This window comes from Portunus trituberculatus, chromosome 2, assembly GCF_017591435.1.
Source record: "Portunus trituberculatus isolate SZX2019 chromosome 2, ASM1759143v1, whole genome shotgun sequence".
Lineage (NCBI taxonomy): Eukaryota > Metazoa > Arthropoda > Malacostraca > Decapoda > Portunidae > Portunus > Portunus trituberculatus.
The window spans coordinates 5869634-5884633 of record NC_059256.1 but is presented as its reverse complement, the minus strand read 5'-3'; the positions used below and the strand labels follow the sequence as shown (position 1 = coordinate 5884633).

The 15000-nt window shown below is 30.2% G+C and overlaps 1 protein-coding gene and 1 long non-coding RNA gene across 2 annotated transcripts in view; one reads left to right on the top strand and one right to left on the bottom strand.

The window, feature by feature from the left end:
* LOC123503721 (transmembrane protein 164-like) overlaps positions 1–15000 on the top strand; it is a 46948-nt gene that overhangs the window by 17585 nt on the left and 14363 nt on the right. The gene's annotated exons all lie outside the window — the stretch shown is intronic.
* LOC123503777 lies at positions 3976–6496 on the bottom strand. Its single transcript, XR_006674605.1, has 2 exons — positions 6312–6496; positions 3976–6060 (listed from the first exon to the last, which is right to left on the bottom strand). It is a non-coding gene; the product is annotated as an uncharacterized LOC123503777 (long non-coding RNA).

Genomic DNA, 15000 nt, shown 5'->3' with positions numbered 1-15000 from the left:
TCAGCCAAACATTTTGAAACTTCAGCCAAACATTCTGTAACATTACTGAAACATTTTGAAGGAATTACTGGAACATTTAAAACATTACTGGAACATTATTGAAGCTTTAGCTAAACATTTTGAAACTTAAGCCAAACATTCTGCAACATTACTGGAACATTTGTGAAGCTTCAGCCAAACATTTTGAAACATTTAAATTTACCGTGAGAAAAACAAGAAATCATTAATATAAAGCTGAAGATTATTTAAAAGAAGTAAACATTTATAAAACTGAAAAAAAAAACTCAACATGGAAGTTTGAATGTTGACGGAACGAACATTTTTAACATTCGGATGGAAGTTAGAATGGATGTTAGTTAGAATGAAGTTTGAATGTTGAAATGAAGGAAAAACACATTGAACATTGACGGAACGAACATTTTTAACATTTGGATGGAAGTTAGAATGGATGTTAGTTAGAATGAAGTTAGAATGAAGTTTGAATGTTGATTGCTAATTATGAAGTAAAAAAACATTGAACATTGACGGAATTAACATTTTTAACATTCGGATGGAAGTTAGAATGGATGTTAGTTAGAATGAAGTTTGAATGTTGAAATGAAGGAAAAAAACACATTGAACATTGACGGAACGAACATTTTTAACATTCAAATGGAAGTTAGAATGAAGTTTGAATGTTGATAATTGTGATTGAAAAAAAACATTGACGGAATGAACATTTTTTAACATTTGAATGGAAGTTAGTTAGAATTGATGTTAGAATGAAGTTTGAATGTTGAAATGAAGGAAAAACACATTGAACATTGACGGAACGAACATTTTTAACATTTGGATGGAAGTTAGAATGGATGTTAGTTAGAATCAATGTTAGAATGAAGTTTGAATGTTAAAAGGAAGAAAAAAAGAACATTGAACATTGACGGAATGAACATTTTTAACATTCGAATGGAAGTTAGAATGGATGTTAGTTAGAATGTTAGTTAGAATGAAGTTTGAATGTTGAAATGAAGAAAAAAACATTGAACATTGACGGAACGAACATTTTTAACATTCGAATGGAAGTTAGAATGGATGTTAGTTAGAATGTTAGTTAGAATGAAGTTTGAATGTTGAAATGAAGGAAAAAAAACATTGAACATTGATGGAACGAACATTTTTAACATTTGGATGGAAGTTAGAATGGATGTTAGTTAGAATCAATGTTAGAATGAAGTTTGAATGTTAAAAGGAAGAAAAAAAGAACATTGAACATTGACGGAATGAACATTTTTAACATTCGGATGGAAGTTAGAATGAATTTTGAATGTTGATAATTGTGAATGAAAAAAAAACATTGACGGAATGAACATTTCTTAACATTTGAATGGAAGTTAGTTAGAATTGATGTTAGAATGAAGTTTGAATGTTGAAATGAAGGAAAAAAACATTGAACATTGACGGAATGAACATTTTTAACATTCGGATGGAAGTTAGAATGGATGTTAGTTAGAATGTGATGTTAGAATGAAGTTTGAATGTTGAAATGAAGGAAAAACATTGAACATTGACGGAATGAACATTTTTAACATTCGGATGGAAGTTAGAATGAAAAAATAATATAGATTGAATGTTAGAGAATGTTTAAATAATAAGTGATTTATTTCTCAAGTTTGTAATAAAAAAAAAAAAAACTAACATTAGGACGAAAAGGAACATTAATTTTGTAATGTTTGAAGAGAAAAGGAAATAAAATAATACTAATAAAAATGTTTAAGAATGTTTAAATAATTGAATTTTTTGTGGATGAAGGAAAAAAGGGAAAAAAATTAATATATAGACAAGAAAAGAGAATTTGTAATGTTTGAAGAGAGAAAAGGAAATAGAATAATATAGATAAAATGTTTAAGAATGTTTAAATAATTGAATTTTTTTGTGGATGAACGAAAAAAAGGGAAAAAAATGAATATATAGACAAGAAAAGAGAATTTGTAATGTTTGGAGAGAGAAAAGGAATGAAATAATGAAAATGTTTGAAAATGTTTAAATAATTGAATTTTTTGTGGATGAAGAAAAGAAGAAAAAAAATTGATATATAGAAAAAAAAAAGAGAATTTGTAATGTTTGAAGAGAGAAAAGGAAAAAATAATACTAATAAAATGTTTGAGAATGTTTAAATAATTGAATTTTTTTGTGGATGAACGAAAAGGAAAAAAAAATGAATATATAGACAAAAAAAGAGAATTTGTAATGTTTGAAGAGAGAAAAGGAATGAAATAATGAAAATGTTTGTGAATGTTTAAATAATTGAATTTTTTTGTGGATGAAGGAAAAGAAGGAAAAAAAATGAATATATAGACAAGAAAAGAGAATTTGTAATGTTTGAAGAGAGAAAAGGAATGAAATAATGAAAATAAAATGTTTGAAAATGTTTAAATAATTGAATTTTTTGTGGATGAAGGAAAAGAAGAAAAAAAATGAATATATAGACAAAAAAAGAGAATTTGTAATGTTTGAAGAGAGAAAAGGAATGAAATAATGAAAATGTTTGAAAATGTTTAGATAATATATTTTGACATTGAGTTTGTAATGTTAGAAGGAGAAAAACAAATATCAAAAACAAATAAACGAACATTTCTAACATAAGAGAGAAAAGAAATATGATAAAAATTTGAATGTTTGAGAATGTTTAAATTATAAGTGAGTTTTTTTTTCATATCAAGTTTGTAATATTAGGAAAAAAAACACGAATATTTAAATAAAAGGGAACATTTGTAACATAAGAGAGAAAAAGTAAAATAATGTTAATAGAATGTTTGAGAAATGTTTAGATAAGAACTGAAATTTTGGACCTCAAATTTGTAGTATTAGACAAACTAAATAATAATAATGAAGGAAATTGTTGTAATATTAGAAGAAATCTTAATATTTAATAAGAGAATGTTTAAATAGTAATTGATTCTTAATATTGATTTTGTAATGTTAGAAGAAAAAAAAATAAGAACTGAACGAAAAAAATTTGTAATATAAAGAAAATTTTTGTAACATAAAAAAGATATATAGGAACAAATTATTAAAAGCAACAAAATAATAATAATAATAATAATAATAATAAGGCCCCTGAGTTGCCAGTTCCCTTAAAAAGACATAAAAGTTAACCAAAATTCATAGACGAAGAAAATGTTTAAATAATTGAATTTTTTTTATGATTTTGAATAATTAATAGATTAGTTTTAAGAGAATGTTTAAATAGTAATGCAGAAAATTTTGTAATATTAAAAGAAAAATGAATAGATAGATAATTAGAGAATGTTTAAATAATAGACGCTTTTTATATTGATTTTGTAATATGAAAAAAAAACGAATGGTAATAATGAAGAAAATTTTGTAATATTAAAAGAAAAATGAATAGATAGATAATTAGAGAATGTTTAAATAATAATTGATTTTTTTATGATTTTGTATTAGAAAAAAGATTTAATAGATAAGTTATTAAGAGAATGTTTAAATAATAGACGATTTTTGATGATTTTGTGATATTAGGAAAAATTTAATAGATAAGTTAATTAAGAGAATGTTTAAATAATAGACGATTTTTATGGTGATTTTGTGATATTAGGAAAAAAAACGAATGGTAATAATGAAGAAAATTTTGTAATGTTAAAAGAAAAATGAATTAATAGATAAGATAATTAAGAGAATGTTTAAATAATAACTGATTTTTATATTGATTTTGTAATATTAGAAAAAAATGAAGAAAATTTTGTAATATTAAAAGAAAAATGAATTAATAGATAAGTTATTAAGAGAATGTTTGAATAATAATTGATTTTTTTTATGATTTTGTAATATAAGGAAAAAAAACCGAATGATGATAATGAAGAAAATTTTGTAATATTAAAAGAAAAATGAATTAATAAATAAGATAATTAAGAGAATGTTTAAATAATAACAGATTTTTATATTGATTTTGTAATATTAGAAGCAAAAAAAAAAATGAATAATAACACTGAAAGGAAGAAATCTTGTAATATTAAAAGAAAAATAAATGAATAGAGAAATTAATAAGAGAATGTTTAAATAATAGACGATTTTTGATGATTTTGTAATATTAGAAAAAAAAAATAATAACAAAGAAAGAAATCTTGTAATATTAAAAGAAAAATAAATGAACAGAGAAATTAATAAGAGAATGTTTAAATAATAGACTATTTTTTTATGATTTTGTAATATTAGGAAAAAAATTAATAATAACACTGAAAGGAAGAAATCTTGTAATATTAAAAGAAAAATAAATGAATAGAGAAATTAATAAGAGAATGTTTAAATAATAGACGATTTTTGATGATTTTGTAATATTAGAAAGAACCAAAATATTAGACTGACATAAAAATAGATAAAGAAAATTACCTTAAGGATTTTTTGATATAACTTGTATTAATTCGGCTGTGCAGTGAAGACTAGAGAATTTTTTTGTTTTTGTTAATGAAATTTGTGATAGGCTGAAGGAAAATGTTTGGAGAAATGTTTGATGACTACTCCGTGTGATTGTTAGGCGATGTTACAGAGATAGTTCACAGTTTTGTAATGCTAGAGTTTGTTAAGGAAAGGTTAGGAAATTTTTGTAGTTATTGGAATTTGTGATGATAAAATAGTTAAGAATTTTTAATCATTTGAATTTGAAATGGAAAAAAATGTAAGTTGAGAATTCGTTGGTATTTGAATTTGTAACGAAAAAATAGAAATTTGTGATGAAAAAATGTAGATAATTTTTAAACATTTGAATTAAGTTGAGAATTCGTTTATATTTGAATTTGTAACGAAAAAATAGTCAAGATTTTTAAGATATTCAAATTTTGTAACAGGAAAAAGTAAATAATTTTTAAACATTTGAAATTTATAACTGAAAAAAATGTAGTACAGAATTATTAGATGTTTTGAATTTGTAACTGAAAATGAACTAGATAATTTTTAAACATTTGAATTTCGTAACAAAAAAACCATGGAAGAGAATTGGTAGCCATTTTGAATTTGTAATGAGAAAAGTAGATTTTTTTTTGTAACTAGAAAAATCTAGTTTATAATTTTGAAACATTTAAATTTGTAACAGAATAAAAGTAGAGAATTTTGAATATTTGAATTTTATAACGAAAAAAAATAAATATATAAATATATAGCAGAGAATTCATAGATATTTTTGAATTTGTAATGAAAAAATAGTTTAATTTTTTTAACATTTAAATTTGTAACTAGGACAAAAATAGTTGATAATTTTCAAACTTTTAAATTTGTAAAGGAAAAAAGTTGATAATTTTTAAACATTCTAATTTGTATCGTAGATCATTCTGGAATATTTGAATTTGTAAGTAGAAAAAAAATAGTTTATCATTTTCAAACATTTAAATTTGTAACAGAAAAAAAGAAGATAATTTTTTAACATTGAATTTGTAACTAGGACAAAAATAGTTTATAATTTTCAAACATTTCAATTTGTAACTTAGAGAATTTTTAAACATTTGAAGTTGTAATAAGAAAAAAACTTCATTAATTTCAAACATTTAAATTTGTAACGTAGAGAATTTTGAAACATTCGATTTTATAACCAGGATAAAAAAAAATGTTTATAATTTTCAAACATTTAAATTTGTAACGTAGAGAATTTTGAAACATTCGAATTTGTAACTAGGAAAAAAAAAATAATACAGGATTTTTTAAACAGTGAATAAAATAAATTAGTTAATAATTTTTCACCTTCATTAATTTATATAGTTAATAATTACATCTAAATTTATAACATAGAAAATTTTGAAACAGTCGAATTTGTAACTAGGACGAAAAAAAATAATACAGGATTTTTTAAAGTGAATAAAATAAATTAGTTAATAAATTTTCACCTTCATTAATTTATATAGTTAATAATTACATCTAAATTCATAACATAGAGAATTTTGAAACAGTGAATAAAATAAATTAGTTAATAATTTTTCACCTTCATTAATTTATATAGTTAATAATTACATCTAAATTCATAACATAGAGAATTTTGAAACAGTGAATAAAATAAATTAGTTAATAAATTTTCACCTTCATTAATTTATATAGTTAATAATTACATCTAAATTCATAACATAGAGAATTTTTAAACAGTGAAAAAAATAAATTAGTCAATAATTTTTCACCTTCATTAATTTCTATAGTTAATAATTACATCTAAATTCATAACATAGAGAATTTTGAAACAGTGAAGAAAATAAATTAGTCAATAATTTTTCACCTTCATTAATTTATATAGTTAATAATTACATCTAAATTCATAACATAGAGAATTTTGAAACCTTCATTAATTTATATAGTTAATAATTACATCTAAATTCATAACATAGAGAATTTTGAAACAGTGAAGAAAACAGTTAATAATTTTTCACCGCCATTAATTTATAACGCCAGCTTTTGTATGAAGACGTGAAGCAAGGAACCAATTTTTGTATAGACATTCTCGTGCCTTCGTAATCTTTATTTTCTCAACTATATATAAAAAAAACAATAATAATAAATAGTTCAGAAATTTTCAATGCATAGTTTTTTCTTAGCTTTTTTATAAACATCGATAAAAAGAATAAAAACATACATGTAAACATTTTAACGTACATGTGTAGACTAGATCATTGTGATAATGTTTGTATATGCGTGTGTACGTGTGTTTGTGTACGTGTGTTTGTGTACGTATGTGTGTGCGTGTGTGTGTGTGTGTGTGTGTGTGTAGGCGTGCCAAACTGAATGTTCTTAATGATTCTCTCTGTGTTCTCAAACGTGTGTTCAATAAATCACAAAAAAAATTAATTTGTTTCTTTTTCTTTTTCATGTAGTGGTGGTAGTAGTAGTAGTAGTAGTAGTAGTAGTAGTAGTAGTAATTAGAAGTGGTAGTGAAAAATTGTAAAATCTTAAAAAAAAATGTATAGCCTATTTATTTATTTATTTATTTAATCATTCATTCATTTATTTATTTATTTAGCTCCATAGAAGACAGGTAGATAGATAGATACATAGACAGACAGACAGACAGACATAAATAAAATGGACAGGAACACACACACACACACACACACACACACACACTAGGAAATAAAAACACGTAATTGTAAACACCAATAGAGAATTTAATATTTGAATAAAACCCAAAAATAAATAGATAACAATAATAACGATAATAATAATAATAACGACACAAACTTACAAAATTTTCAAACAATATTAAGTCCACATTACGAAGACATTTTTTTTTTGTTTAGTTAAGAATTACTGTTAGTTATTTAATTGATATCACATTAGGAATTATTTATTGTATATACAGAAGGGGCCGCCGTGGTACAGTGGAACCATGCATGCTTTGTGGTCCGAGGGGTCTCCAAGTGCACTGGTTCGAATTCTGTCCATGGTCAGAGTGCAGGTTGGGCTTCCTCCTCAGGGCAATGGTTTCCTAGCGGGTGGGCTTTGAGATAGGAGGTACCCCAAAAAATATCCCTTTTAGCCCAGAAATTCCCGTGAAAAGCCCACATGGTAGAAATAAATAAAAAAAAAAAAAGAAAGACGGATTTTTGGCGCCAACTTGTGCTGAGGATGACGTCACAGCTTGTCACAGCGTTTTTGGCGCCAACTTGTGCTGAGATTGACGTCACAGCTTGTCACAGCGTTTTTGGCGCCAACTTGTGCTGAGAATGACGTCACAGCTTGTCACAACGTTTTTGGCGCCAACTTGTGCTGAGGATGACGTCACAGCTTATGTTACAACGTGTTTGGCGCCAACTTGTGCTGAGGTGACGTCACAGCTTATGTTACAACGTTTTTGGCGCCAACTTGTGCTGAGGATGACGTCACAGCTTATGTCACAGCGTTTTTGGCGCCAGCTTGTGCTGAGGATGACGTCACAGCTTATGTTACAACGTGTTTGGCGCCAATTTGTGCTGAGGTGACGTCACAGCTTATGTTACAACGTTTTTGGCGCCAGCTTGTGCTGAGGATGACGTCACAGCTTATGTCACAGCGTTTTTAGCGCCAGCTTGTGCTGAGGATGACGTCACAGCTTATGTTACAACGTTTTTGGCGCCAACTTGTGCTGAGGTGACGTCACAGCTTATGTTACAGCGTTTTTGGCGCCAACTTGTGCTGAGGTGACGTCACAGCTTATGTTAAAACGTTTTTGGCGCCAACTTGTGCTGAGGATGACGTCACAGCTTGTCAGCGTTTTTGGCGCCAACTTGTGCCGAGATGACGTCACAGCTTATGTCACAACGTTTTTGGCGCCAATTTGTGCTGAGATTGACGTCACAGCTTGTTACAACGTTTTGGCGCCAACTTGTGCTGAGGTGACGTCACAGCTTATGTTACATCGTTTTTGGCGCCAACTTGTGCTGAGGATGACGTCACAGCTTGTTACAACGTTTTTGGCGCCAACTTGTGCTGAGGTGACGTCACAGCTTATGTCACAACGTTTTTGGCGCCAATTTGTGCTGAGATTGACGTCACAGCTTGTTACAACGTTTTTGGCGCCAACTTGTGCTGAGGTGACGTCACAGCTTATGTCACAACTTGCAACCGTCTTGCTTGTAACCATTTTGGCGCAAGATAATTCTCCTTTATGTTACGATCATCCTGCCTCCACTGCAAGGCGCTCCAGACCTGTGTTGATCTGACGTCACATCTCAAGTCGTGACGTCACATACACACATACAAGTTGTGTGTTTGTGTGTTTGGTCTTTACACCACATGTAAAGCATAATATTTCCACATTAATGGGCAACATCCCACTTGCCATGACGCCATTTGAATACTGTGATGACGAAACAGTGTGGCAACCAACGCTGCCTGCCAAAGCGCCTGCCATTCAAATATTTTGCTACATCAGCTTTTATTTACCTGCCATGGACGAGTGTCTTTAACTCCGCATGGACCCAGCGTTACCTTTCTCAGGTTAATTAACGAACATTGAAGGTATCGGAACAATCTCTTTATATATGTTTTTTTATTTCCGATATTGATATTAGTGTCACTTAAAACTGTATAAATAGTGTTTTGGAATACCAGCTTCACACTTGCCAGGGGAAAGTTGGAGCGTTTTAGCGAGCGCACCGATCTCAAATTGCGTTGAAGTCAGCACAAGTTGACCGCAAAATCTCTGCTTTGAATATTGTATTACAACCATAATAATAATAATAATAATAGTAATAATAATAATGCAGATATGTATACAATCTAAGGATAATTCATGTATGTACGCATGTATGTATGTATATATTGAAGAATTATATGTATACAGACTTAGGTTAGGTTAGGTTAGGTTAGGTTCAAGAATATACACGACAGATTAGACCAGACTTCAAAAAAATATACAATAATACACCTATATATGTAAAAACCACACACACACACACACACACACACACACACACACACACACACACACACACACACACACACACACACACCACAAAGCATATTATAATGTATTCTAATAGCTACGTATGGACAAGCTATTTTATGTATATTTTCTTTATGTATACAAGTGTTTCTGGTTCAGTTATCAAAAGTTTAGTAGACAAATACATCATATTACAAAACTATGGATTGGCTACTCGGGCTGACATAGAAAACGGAGATCTACGGGATGCCATAGAAAATTGGTCACTATTAATGGAGACTGCTCTAGTTAGTTGGCTGTGGGAGGGAGGAAGAGGAAGAGGAGGAGGAGGAGGAGAGAGAGAGAAGGAAGGAGGAGGGGTTAGTTAGAGGGCAAAGAAAGAAGGAAGAAGAAAAGGTGGAGAGAGGAGGAGAAGGAGGAATAGGAAGAAGAGAAGAAGAGGAGGAGGAGGAGGATTAATTAAGAAGAGATTACAGGACAGAGGAGGAGGATGATAGTAATAGTTAATAGTAAATAGTTAATAGTCAACAGAAATAGTAATAGTTAATAGTACTAGCCAATATAAATAGTAAATAGCAAGAGAAATAGTAATAATAGTAATAGCCACAGTCGTAGTAATAGGAAATAGTAAATAGGCAACAGAAATAGTAATAGTTAATAGTACTAGCCAATATAAATAGTAAATAGTCACAGTGATAGTAATTGAATCAAACAAGAGGGATAGGATGGTTTATAGTGACAGATCAGGCAATTGTACACTCTAAAAGCTCAGGTGATCACGTGATGTGCTGCGAGGGACAACTTTCCTCGCACCATTGGCAACAGTGGCGTGAAATTAATTGACTTGGTTTAATTAGTTCCTCATATGATCATTTTTTTCAGATTTTCACTTGGTTTAAATAGTTTCTCATTTGACTCTTTTTTTTCAGATTTTCACTTATTTTTTTTTTTTTATTGGTTATAGAAATGTGTGGTGTGTTTTGAAATGTTTGTTGAATTTGGTTTAGTTTCTCATTTGACTTTTTTTTTTTATTTCGGATGTTTATTTGATTATTTATTATTTTTTATTGATTATAGAAATGTGTGGTGTGTTTTGAAATGTTTGTTGATTTGGTTTAGTTTCTCATTTGACTTTTTTTTGGATGTTTATTTGACTATTTATTTATTTTTTTATTGATTATGGAAATGTGTGGTGTGTTTTTGAAATGTTTGTTGATTTGGTTTAATAGTTTCTCATTTGACTAATTTTTTTTTATCGGATGTTCATTTGATTATTTATTTTTTTTTTTATTGATTATAGAAATGTGTGGTGTGTTTTGAAATGTTTGTTGATTTGGTTTAGTTTCTCATTTGACTTTTTTTTGGATGTTTATTTGACTATTTATTTATTTTTTTTATTGATTATAGAAATGTGTGGTGTGTTTTGAAATGTTTGTTGACTTGGTTTAATAGTTTCTCATTTGACTAATTTTTTTTTTATCGGATGTTCATTTGATTATTTATTTTTTTTTTTTTATTGATTATGGAAATGTGTGATGTGTTTTGAAATGTTTGTTGACTTGGTTTAATTAGTTTCTCATTTGACTCATTTTTTTTTTATTTCGGATGTTTATTTGATTATTTATTTATTTTTTTTATTGATTATAGAAATGTGTGATGTTTTTTTAAATGTTTATTGACTTGATTTAAATAGTTTCTCATTTGACTCATTTCTTTATATGATTGATCTGTCTTTTTTTTTTTTTTTTTTCTTAATTTTAGAAATGCACGACATGCTTTGAAAATTTTGTTGACTTGAATAGTTTCCGATCCGGTTTAATTTATTTAGATTTTTTTTTTATGAATTGATGATATGATCTTTAGTTTTCTTAATTATTTATTTTCTTAATGATAGACAACAACAATGTGTGATATGTTGCAAAATTGTAATGACACTTGGGATCAAATAGTTTCTGATTTGATTGAAGTTGTTTAGATGTTCATATGAGTTAATTAGAAGATCTTGACTTTCTTTTAATTAGTGAAAACAAGAATGTGTGATTTTGTTATTAGTAATTTAGAAAAAAAAAATAACTTGCAGAATGAAACAGTCACTCATTTGACTAAAAAAATATTCACGGGCCATATTGACAAAGAATCTTAAGTATGGAAAATTTGTCTTACACGATTGTATTAATTCTTACCTTAATTCCCCAAATGAGTCTTAGAAATGGTCTTAGCTTTGAGACGGATTAACTTTTAAGATTTACGCTGAGACTAATTTAACAAAGATATCTGACCGCCAAGGAGCCCAACCCGCCTACTCAAAATTCACCTTAAGTCTCTTCTGGAAGGCCTGAGTGAGTCTGAGCTGTTGAGTGTGACAGACAACACCTGCAGGGGCCGCCGTGGTACAGTGGATCCATGCATGCTTTGGGGTCCGAGGGGTCTCCAAACGCGTGGGTTCAAATCTTATCCACGGTCAGAGTGTAGGTTGGGCTTCCTCACTCAGGGCAATGGTTTTCTAGCAGGTGGGCTTTGAGATTGAGATAGATGCCACAAAAAGTATCCTCTTTAGCCCAGAAATTCGAGTGAAAAGCCCACATGGTAGAAATTATAAGTTAGTTAGTGTTACATGTGGCATACATGGCGGGTGAGCCGGGCAGAGCTGGGAGAAATGGTGCCCTGATGGTAGTAAGGAAAGTATTAAGTACATTTTTTTTAAACTATCACTGTCTTCACTAACCTAACCTTTAAACTGCCAGTGTCTTATACTATCACTGTCTTCACTAACCTAACCTAACCTTTAAACTTTCGGTGTCTTAAATTATCACTGTCTTCACTAACCTAACCTTTAAATTTTCCAGTGTCTTAAACTATCACTGTCTTCACTAACCTAACCTAGCCTTTAAATTTTCCAGTGTCTTAAACTATCACTGTCTTCACTAATCTAACCTTTAAACTGCCAGTGTCTTATACTATCACTGTCTTCACTAACCTAACCTATAAACTGCCAGTGTCTTAAACTATCACTGTCTTCACTAACCTAACCTAGCCTTTAAATTTTCCAGTGTCTTAAACTATCACTGTCTTCACTAATCTAACCTAACCTTTAAACTTTCGGTGTCTTAAATTATCACTGTCTTCACTAACCTAGCCTAACCTAACCTTTAAACTGCCAGTGTCTTAAACTATCACTGTCTTCACTAACCTAACCTAACCTAACCTTTAAACTGCCAGTGTCTTAAACTATCACTGTCTTCACTAACCTAACCTAGCCTTTAAATTTTCCAGTGTCTTAAACTATCACTGTCTTCACTAACCTAACCTAACCTTTAAACTGCCAGTGTCTTAAACTATCACTGTCTTCACTAATCTAACCTAGCCTAACCTAACCTTTAAACTACGATTGTTTTTATTGATTTTCTAACTTATTTCTACCATGTGGGCTTTTCACGGGAATGTATGGGCTAAAAGAGGTACGTTTTGGGGGTAACTCCGATCTCAAACCATTGCCCCGAGTGAGGAAGCCCAACCTACACTCTGACCGTGGACAGGATTCAAACCCGTGCGCTTGGAGACCTCTCGGACCCCAAAGCACACATGGTTCCACTGTACCACGGCGCCAATTTAGCCAATAAGGAATGCAGCTCTCCAGGAAATACTACATTGGGTCTTCCTGTGTCCTGTTTGGTGCATTTCATTTATCTTTGCAACAGAACACCATGCGGCTTTTTGTGCAGCTGAATGGTGAAGCTAATTAGGCAACACGTTTCTCCATAATAAGTTGCCATGAGTGCAGCTGGGTGTCTTACATTAGCCATTTTAAAAAGCCTAGTGGGTCATCGCCTTCACACCAATGAAAGAAAGGCAGGAAATGAGACACTGCTTAGTTGGGGGAGCGGGCCATCTCACTCCAGCAAGGCTCACTCAAGGCCGTTAATCCCTTCAGTACAATGACACATCACATCTTCATATTAATTCATGTTATTATTAAACGATTTTGTACAGCCTCAAAACCTCATGTGGCGATTAAAATGGTGAAGATTCTGGCCATTATTCTTCCGACCTCCATAAACCTTTTCCAGTGTAAATAAAATGGTCTAAAACTCTTGGTAAATGTCCGTTCTAGTACTGAAGGGTTAACACAGACAGAATACGTTTGTCTTACGCTTAATGGAATCTGTTCGTACACACAAGTATACACAAATTAATACACGCACATCCGTACACAACATATGACGGAATATAATTTTTGTTGTTTCATAAGAAAATGTTAAAAAAATTGCATTATTAACTCAAAATTGATAAATACGTGATTTTTTTCCGCTTTTCTCTTCCATCATTTCATACTGTGACTTGAAATTTCCTCTCGGCTCGTCTAAACCCAAGACCGAGACTCAGATTTAACCCGTTCAATGCCATGACATGTCTTCATATCTTTATACTGCTTCAGAAACTTGTGGCGGATTGAAATAGTGAAGACCCTGGCCATTAATCTTCTGACCTCCATACACCCTTGCTAATGTCAATAAAATGGTCTAATGGCACACAAAACTCAAGGTAAAAATGTGTCCCAGTACTGAAGGGGTTAAAATAGTGAAGACTGTGGCCATTAATCTTGTGCCCTCCATACACCCTTGCTAATGTCAATAAAATGGTCTAATGGTACACAAAACTCAAGGTAAAAATGTGTCCCAGTACTGAAGGGGTTAAAATAGTGAAGACTGTGGCCATTAATCTTGTGCCCTCCATACACCCTTGCTAATGTCAATAAAATGGTCTAATGGCACACAAAACTCGTAGCAAAAATGTGTCCCAGTACTGAAGGGGTTAAAATAGTGAAGACTGTGGCCATTAATCTTGTGCCCTCCATACACCCTTGCTAATGTCAATAAAATGGTCTAATGGTACACAAAACTTATGGTAGAAATGCGTCCCAGTACTGAAGAGGTTGAGACTTCTTAAGACAAGACAAATTTTAAGACGAAATCTAAGAATCTTTGTCAATACAGCCCCAAATATTTGTATGACCACAATTTTTTTTCTTTTTCTTAATCATAAATACAAAATGTGTGATATGTTTAAATGAAAGAGTCACTCATTTGACTACGGAGTTACTTAAACGTTAATATGACCACGAGATATAATACTTCCTTCATCTTAAATATAAACAACAAGGTGATTAAGCTCAATAAATTCTGTAAGTCTATAGGTTTTACAGAATTAATTAGTTACTCATTTGACTAGCTAGAGAGAGTTATCAAAATACAACATTTCTTTCATCTGGCCTTAGAATAACATACATTGGAAAATTATATAATGCCTCATTTGACTAAGTGAATATTGAAGTGTTCCCATAACCTCGTAATATAAAATTCGTTTCTCTCTGATCACAAATAACATGATATGCATTCACCACTATTATCAGATTAGACAACATGGAAATTATTTAATCGCTCATTTGACGTAATCCAAAAACTTTAAAATAACCAAGACAGGAAATATTTTTTTATATATTATTATTTACATTACTTTTCTTTCAATTATTTTCTCTTTCCAATTACAAGAAATTATGTAGTCGCTCATTTGACTTGTAATCCAAAAAAAAAAAAAAAACTTAAAAATAA